This window comes from Chiloscyllium punctatum, chromosome 50 (genome assembly GCF_047496795.1).
Source record: "Chiloscyllium punctatum isolate Juve2018m chromosome 50, sChiPun1.3, whole genome shotgun sequence".
Classification (NCBI taxonomy): Eukaryota; Metazoa; Chordata; class Chondrichthyes; order Orectolobiformes; family Hemiscylliidae; genus Chiloscyllium; species Chiloscyllium punctatum.
In genome coordinates, this window is record NC_092788.1 from 7531480 (window position 1) to 7539005 (window position 7526).

The window sequence follows — 7526 nt, forward strand, 5'->3', positions numbered from 1 at the left end:
TTGAGGTCTTGGAAAATTTCACGGAGTATGGTCAGTCGGGGCAAAATTAAGGAAGTTGTTCGTATCTGCAGTGTTTCACAATACTACCTTTCCCGTGAGCAGTCGAACAGACTAAACGATTGTGCCACAGACTGCGATGGAAAACTCCGCTAAAAAGTAATCCTTTAAAGCCGGTGTTAGCAACACGACGTTATGGGGGTACACGGCGTGGAAACAGATATTTAGGTGTATCTCATCCATGCTCACCACATAACCAAAATTAAACAAGTCCCGTTCCCCAGCATTTGGCCCCAATCCCTCTAAACCCATCCTGTCCAGAAACTCATCCGATTACCTTTGCAATTTTCTGAGTGTAATAGCCTTCTCCACTTCCTCTGGGAGCTCATTCCATACACGCACAACCTTCTGTGTGGGAAATGTGCCTCAGGTCGTTTGTCAATTTCAGCCCACTCACCTTAAACCTATGCTCTCGAGTTTTCAACTCACCCCAATTTGGGTAAAACACAGAAATACTCAGTTTACAACCCTTCCATAAGATCGTATCGCAGCCGTTCCGCTGCAGGGAAAGTCGTCCCAGCTTATTCCACCTCGCCCTACGGTCCAAACATTGACGAAATCATTGTCTATATATTGTCATCAATCTCACGGCGGCCGCGGCTGGTTTCTGTAGTGTAGTGGTCATCACGTTCGCCTAATACGCGAAAGGTCCCTAGTTCGAAACTGGGCAGAAACTGCTTTGTTCGTCAACTGCAGCCTTTTACATGGACAAGAACGGAGCTTTCTTGCTTGCTTTCCCATCTGCAAACCTGCCTTCGAATTTGCTTGAAAGAATCTGCTCTCGTAGTGAAATGTAAGGCAACTCCATTTAATTACTGTGTAAAGCATTATAAAGTTTTTCTCCAACCTGGTTCTGATGCATATGCCATTCTGTTTGAGAGTGTCCTTGCCGCGTTCTGATCCTTCCACGAAAAGCAGTACCGCATTTGCATTCCTTGCGCAGGCGGCCCGGTTCAAAGGCAGGGAAGAAGCTGCTGCGCTGGTGTCACAGCGCACCACGGATTCCTGAACTTGTCTGTCTGTCAAATGTCCCCCAAAGTCGTCTCTGAAAGGCCTCATTTGGAAGCTGTCTGTCGTTATTCAACGCGCGAGAGTTGGTACCAGATTCCTGAATCATATTTTGGGGCAGTTCGCACGTTAGTGGCTCATTCAATCAGCAACAGCAATGAAATAATTTACACTCTCAGAGGAACCTTTGAACTTGTGCTTTCATAGCGCCGCTAATATTAAGGTGCGCCCCGAGATCTAAGCCATTTTGGAACTGAAACGGAGGAATCGACAGAGAGGCTACAGAATGACATCGCATCCATTTGGTTTTCTTTAAATCACTGACGAGCAGGAAAATGTAAAAGGGGAGAGCGAGTGGGGAAGTGAGGCGGTTGCAGCTCTGGTAAAAGTCCTTCTTTGTGATTCACTCCGCAAACAGAGACTTGAAGGTGACTCAGAGGCGTGTGAGCTCTTCACATCGAGATCAAAAAGCACTCAAGGGCAGTTAGCACCTCTTCCGGAGTGGGGGTGGGGTGAGGTAATTACCTTTTGACTTCTGTTACTATGTTCAGAAACTGCCTTTTCGATTGACTTGAACAGAAACTGCATTTCCAGTAAGCACCATGGAAGTTAGCAAAATTTATTGAATCGCTTCTCGTCGATTCCCGCACAGGTTTCCGACTCAGTTGGTATCCACGTGGCTCATGTCCAGGAGTGAACATCTCTGCAGCAAATTGCACGGTTAAAGTAAAAGGCACGGAAAGTGGCATCTCGAACCGGCCCCGAGGTCAGAGCATGCTCACAATGTGATCTGTCGTTCTCGGATTGTAATGCGACCTCCGGTTTTAGGGTGGAGAACATTCTTTGGGACCCTTCTTCTGCAAAACAGACACAGCGACTGAATAAATGCTGCACGGTTTGATGTGGAACACGGCCTGCTCAGCTTTGTGCATTTTCCCTGTAGTCAGGTGTGTTTCGTGTTCCGTGTAAACGTGAAAGTCGTCCTGTTTCGAGCAATGTGTGAAATCATTTAGCAAAGCAAGAATCGAAATTGTAGTAATGTCTAGCAGCTCATGGTCACTTGACCGAAGTGTCCAAGTGTCTCTGCTGTCATGATCGCGTTCGCCTCCCGCGCGGAAAATCGCAAACAGCTCTGCTGTTCCAAAGCGATTTGTGCTTTTACTGGAACCGAATGGAGACTATTATTTCATCGCTGTTGTGAAACAAAGTCCTGCGGTGACTCGACTCGTCGTTATTTGGTTTTCTGTCCAATGGGAAAATCGTTCCAATGAATTTCGGTGTCATATGTTATTGAATTTCTCCGATTTCCTTCATTTCCGTCCTGGAGTCATCAGAAGGAAAAGGTAATCTAATCGAGACTGTGAATGGTGAAATTCACTTTTTATGGCCCGTTCTTATGATGTTCTTTCTATCTCTCTTTTCAGCATTGTCTGGAAAGTGGTGGTGCACTAACGCTGCAGTATGTTTGAAAGAGTAGTTTGGAATTGCCCTGTTGTTAGTTGTGAGATTTCTTTATGACTCATGCCCTCGGACTGTGACACATTTAGCATTCATGCATCTCTCTGTCTGAAAATGCATTCGGCATGCCAGTTTTGTTTGTGTTCCGTGAAAAATGCTTTCTGTTTTGCGATTCGCTCAGCACATTACGAGTTAACAGGGTTTCTGAGGTAACTTCGAGCAGCAAAACTCCTCAATTGAGGTCTGGGAAAATTTCACGGAGTATGGTCAGTCGGGGCAAAATTAAGGAAGTTGTTCGTATCTGCAGTGTTTCACAATACTACCTTTCCCGTGAGCAGTCGAACAGACTAAACGATTGTGCCACAGACTGCGATGGAAAACTCCGCTAAAAAGTAATCCTTTACAGCCAGTGTTAGCAACAAGACGTTATGGGGGTACACGGCGTGGAAACAGATATTTAGGTGTATCTCATCCATGCTCACCACATAACCAAAATTAAACAAGTCCCGTTCCCCAGCATTTGGCCCCAATCCCTCTAAACCCATCCTGTCCAGAAACTCATCCGATTACCTTTGCAATTTTCTGAGTGTAATAGCCTCCTCCACTTCCTCTGGGAGCTCATTCCATACACGCACAACCTTCTGTGTGGGAAATGTGCCTCAGGTCGTTTGTCAATTTCAGCCCACTCACCTTAAACCTATGCTCTCGAGTTTTCAACTCACCCCAATTTGGGTAAAACACAGAAATACTCAGTTTACAACCCATCCATAAGATCATATCGCAGCCGTTACGCAGGGAAAGTCGTCCCAGCTTATTCCACCTCGCCCTACGGTCCAAACATTGACGAAATCATTGTATATATTGTCATCAATTTCACGGCGACCACGGCTGGTTTCTGTAGTGTAGTGGCTATCACGTTCGCCTAACACGCGAAAGGTCCCCAGTTCGAAACTGGGCAGAAACTGCTTTGTTCGTCAACTGCAGCCTTTTACATGGACAAGAACGGAGCTTTCTTGCTTGCTTTCCCATCTGCAAACCTGCCTTCGAATTTGCTTGAAAGAATCTGCTCTCGTAGTGAAATGTAAGGCAACTCCATTTAATTACTGTGTAAAGCATTATAAAGTTTTTCTCCAACCTGGTTCTGATGCATATGCCATTCTGTTTGAGAGTGTCCTTGCCGCGTTCTGATCCTTCCACGAAAAGCAGTACCGCATTTGCATTCCTTGCGCAGGCGGCCCGGTTCAAAGGCAGGGAAGAAGCTGCTGCGCTGGTGTCACAGCGCACCACGGATTCCTGAACTTGTCTGTCTGTCAAATGTACCCCAAAGTCGTCTCTGAAAGGCCTCATTTGGAAGCTGTCTGTCGTTATTCAACGCGCGAGAGTTGGTACCAGATTCCTGAATCATATTTTGGGGCAGTTCGCACGTTAGTGGCTCATTCAATCAGCAACAGCAATGAAATAATTTACACTCTCAGAGGAACCTTTGAACTTGTGCTTTCATAGCGCCGCTAATATTAAGGTGCGCCCCGAGATCTAAGCCATGTTGGAACTGAAACGGAGGAATCGACAGAGAGGCTACAGAATGACATCGCATCCATTTGGTTTTCTTTCAATCACTGACGAGCAGGAAAATGTAAAAGGGGAGAGCGAGTGGGGAAGTGAGGCGGTTGCAGCTCTGGTAAAAGTCCTTCTTTGTGATTCACTCCGCAAACAGAGACTTGAAGGTGACTCAGAGGCGTGTGAGCTCTTCACATCGAGATCAAAAAGCACTCAAGGGCAGTTAGCACCTCTTCCGGAGTGGGGGTGGGGTGAGGTAATTACCTTTTGACTTCTGTTACTATGTTCAGAAACTGCCTTTTCGATTGACTTGAACAGAAACTGCATTTCCAGTAAGCACCATGGAAGTTAGCAAAATTTATTGAATCGCTTCTCGTCGATTCCCGCACAGGTTTCCGACTCAGTTGGTATCCACGTGGCTCATGTCCAGGAGTGAACATCTCTGCAGCAAATTGCACGGTTAAAGTAAAAGGCACGGAAAGTGGCATCTCGAACCGGCCCCGAGGTCAGAGCATGCTCACAATGTGATCTGTCGTTCTCGGATTGTAATGCGACCTCCGGTTTTAGGGTGGAGAACATTCTTTGGGACCCTTCTTCTGCAAAACAGACACAGTGACTGAATAAATGCTGCACGGTTTGATGTGGAACACGGCCTGCTCAGCTTTGTGCATTTTCCCTGTAGTCAGGTGTGTTTCGTGTTCCGTGTAAACGTGAAAGTCGTCCTGTTTCGAGCAATGTGTGAAATCATTTAGCAAAGCAAGAATCGAAATTGTAGTAATGTCTAGCAGCTCATGGTCACTTGACCGAAGTGTCCAAGTGTCTCTGCTGTCATGATCGCGTTCGCCTCCCGCCCGGAAAATCGCAAACAGCTCTGCTGTTCCAAAGCGATTTGTGCTTTTACTGGAACCGAATGGAGACTATTATTTCATCGCTGTTGTGAAACAAAGTCCTGCGGTGACTCGACTCGTCGTTATTTGGTTTTCTGTCCAATGGGAAAATCGTTCCAATGAATTTCGGTGTCATATGTTATTGAATTTCTCCCATTTCCTTCATTTCCGTCCTGGAGTCATCAGAAGGAAAAGGTAATCTAATCGAGACTGTGAATGGTGAAATTCACTTTTTATGGCCCGTTCTTATGATGTTCTTTCTATCTCTCTTTTCAGCATTGTCTGGAAAGTGGTGGTGCACTAACGCTGCAGTATGTTTGAAAGAGTAGTTTGGAATTGCCCTGTTGTTAGTTGTGAGATTACTTTATGACTCATGCCCTCGGACTGTGACACATTTAGCATTCATGCATCTCTCTGTCTGAAAATGCATTCGGCATGCCAGTTTTGTTTGTGTTCCGTGAAAAATGCTTTCTGTTTTGCGATTCGCTCAGCACATTACGAGTTAACAGGGTTTCTGAGGTAACTTCGAGCAGCAAAACTCCTCAATTGAGGTCTGGGAAAATTTCACGGAGTATGGTCAGTCAGGGCAAAATTAAGGAAGTCGTTCGTATCTGCAGTGTTTCACAATACTACCTTTCCCGTGAGCAGTCGAACAGACTAAACGATTGTGCCACAGACTGCGATGGAAAACTCCGCTAAAAAGTAATCCTTTAAAGCCAGTGTTAGCAACAAGACGTTATGGGGGTACACGGCGTGGAAACAGATATTTAGGTGTATCTCATCCATGCTCACCACATAACCAAAATTAAACAAGTCCCGTTCCCCAGCATTTGGCCCCAATCCCTCTAAACCCATCCTGTCCAGAAACTCATCCGATTACCTTTGCAATTTTCTGAGTGTAATAGCCTCCTCCACTTCCTCTGGGAGCTCATTCCATACACGCACAACCTTCTGTGTGGGAAATGTGCCTCAGGTCGTTTGTCAATTTCAGCCCACTCACCTTAAACCTATGCTCTCGAGTTTTCAACTCACCCCAATTTGGGTAAAACACAGAAATACTCAGTTTACAACCCATCCATAAGATCATATCGCAGCCGTTACGCAGGGAAAGTCGTCCCAGCTTATTCCACCTCGCCCTACGGTCCAAACATTGACGAAATCATTGTGTATATATTGTCATCAATTTCACGGCGACCACGGCTGGTTTCTGTAGTGTAGTGGCTATCACGTTCGCCTAACACGCGAAAGGTCCCCAGTTCGAAACTGGGCAGAAACTGCTTTGTTCGTCAACTGCAGCCTTTTACATGGACAAGAACGGAGCTTTCTTCCTTGCTTTCCCATCTGCAAACCTGCCTTCGAATTTGCTTGAAAGAATCTGCTCTCGTAGTGAAATGTAAGGCAACTCCATTTAATTACTGTGTAAAGCATTATAAAGTTTTTCTCCAACCTGGTTCTGATGCATATGCCATTCTGTTTGAGAGTGTCCTTGCCGCGTTCTGATCCTTCCACGAAAAGCAGTACCGCATTTGCATCCTTGCGCAGGCGGCCCGGTTCAAAGGCAGGGAAGAAGCTGCTGCGCTGGTGTCACAGCGCACCACGGATTCCTGAACTTGTCTGTCTGTCAAATGTACCCCAAAGTCGTCTCTGAAAGGCCTCATTTGGAAGCTGTCTGTCGTTATTCAACGCGCGAGAGTTGGTACCAGATTCCTGAATCATATTTTGGGGCAGTTCGCACGTTAGTGGCTCATTCAATCAGCAACAGCAATGAAATAATTTACACTCTCAGAGGAACCTTTGAACTTGTGCTTTCATAGCGCCGCTAATATTAAGGTGCGCCCCGAGATCTAAGCCATGTTGGAACTGAAACGGAGGAATCGACAGAGAGGCTACAGAATGACATCGCATCCATTTGGTTTTCTTTAAATCACTGACGAGCAGGAAAATGTCAAAGGGGAGAGCGAGTGGGGAAGTGAGGCGGTTGCAGCTCTGGTAAAAGTCCTTCTTTGTGATTCACTCCGCAAACAGAGACTTGAAGGTGACTCAGAGGCGTGTGAGCTCTTCACATCGAGATCAAAAAGCACTCAAGGGCAGTTAGCACCTCTTCCGGAGTGGGGGTGGGGTGAGGTAATTACCTTTTGACTTCTGTTACTATGTTCAGAAACTGCCTTTTCGATTGACTTGAACAGAAACTGCATTTCCAATAAGCACCATGGAAGTTAGCAAAATTTATTGAATCGCTTCTCGTCGATTCCCGCACAGGTTTCCGACTCAGTTGGTATCCACGTGGCTCATGTCCAGGAGTGAACATCTCTGCAGCAAATTGCACGGTTAAAGTAAAAGGCACGGAAAGTGGCATCTCGAACCGGCCCAGAAATCAGAGCATGTTCACAATGTGATGTGTCGTTCTCGGATTGTAATGCGACCTCTGGTTTTAGGGTGGAGAACATTCTTTGGGACCCTTCTTCTGCAAAACAGACACAGTGACTGAATAAATGCTGCACGGTTTGATGTGGAACACGGCCTGCTCAGCTTTGTGCATTTTCCCTGTAGTCAGGTGTG

At 46.1% G+C, this 7526-nt stretch overlaps 1 non-coding gene across 1 annotated transcript; it reads left to right on the forward strand.

The window, feature by feature from the left end:
* Window positions 1-660: 660 nt before the first annotated feature.
* Window positions 661-733, forward strand: trnai-aau (transfer RNA isoleucine (anticodon AAU)). The gene has a single exon. It is a non-coding gene; the product is annotated as a tRNA-Ile (tRNA).
* The last annotated feature ends 6793 nt before the right edge of the window (window positions 734-7526 follow it).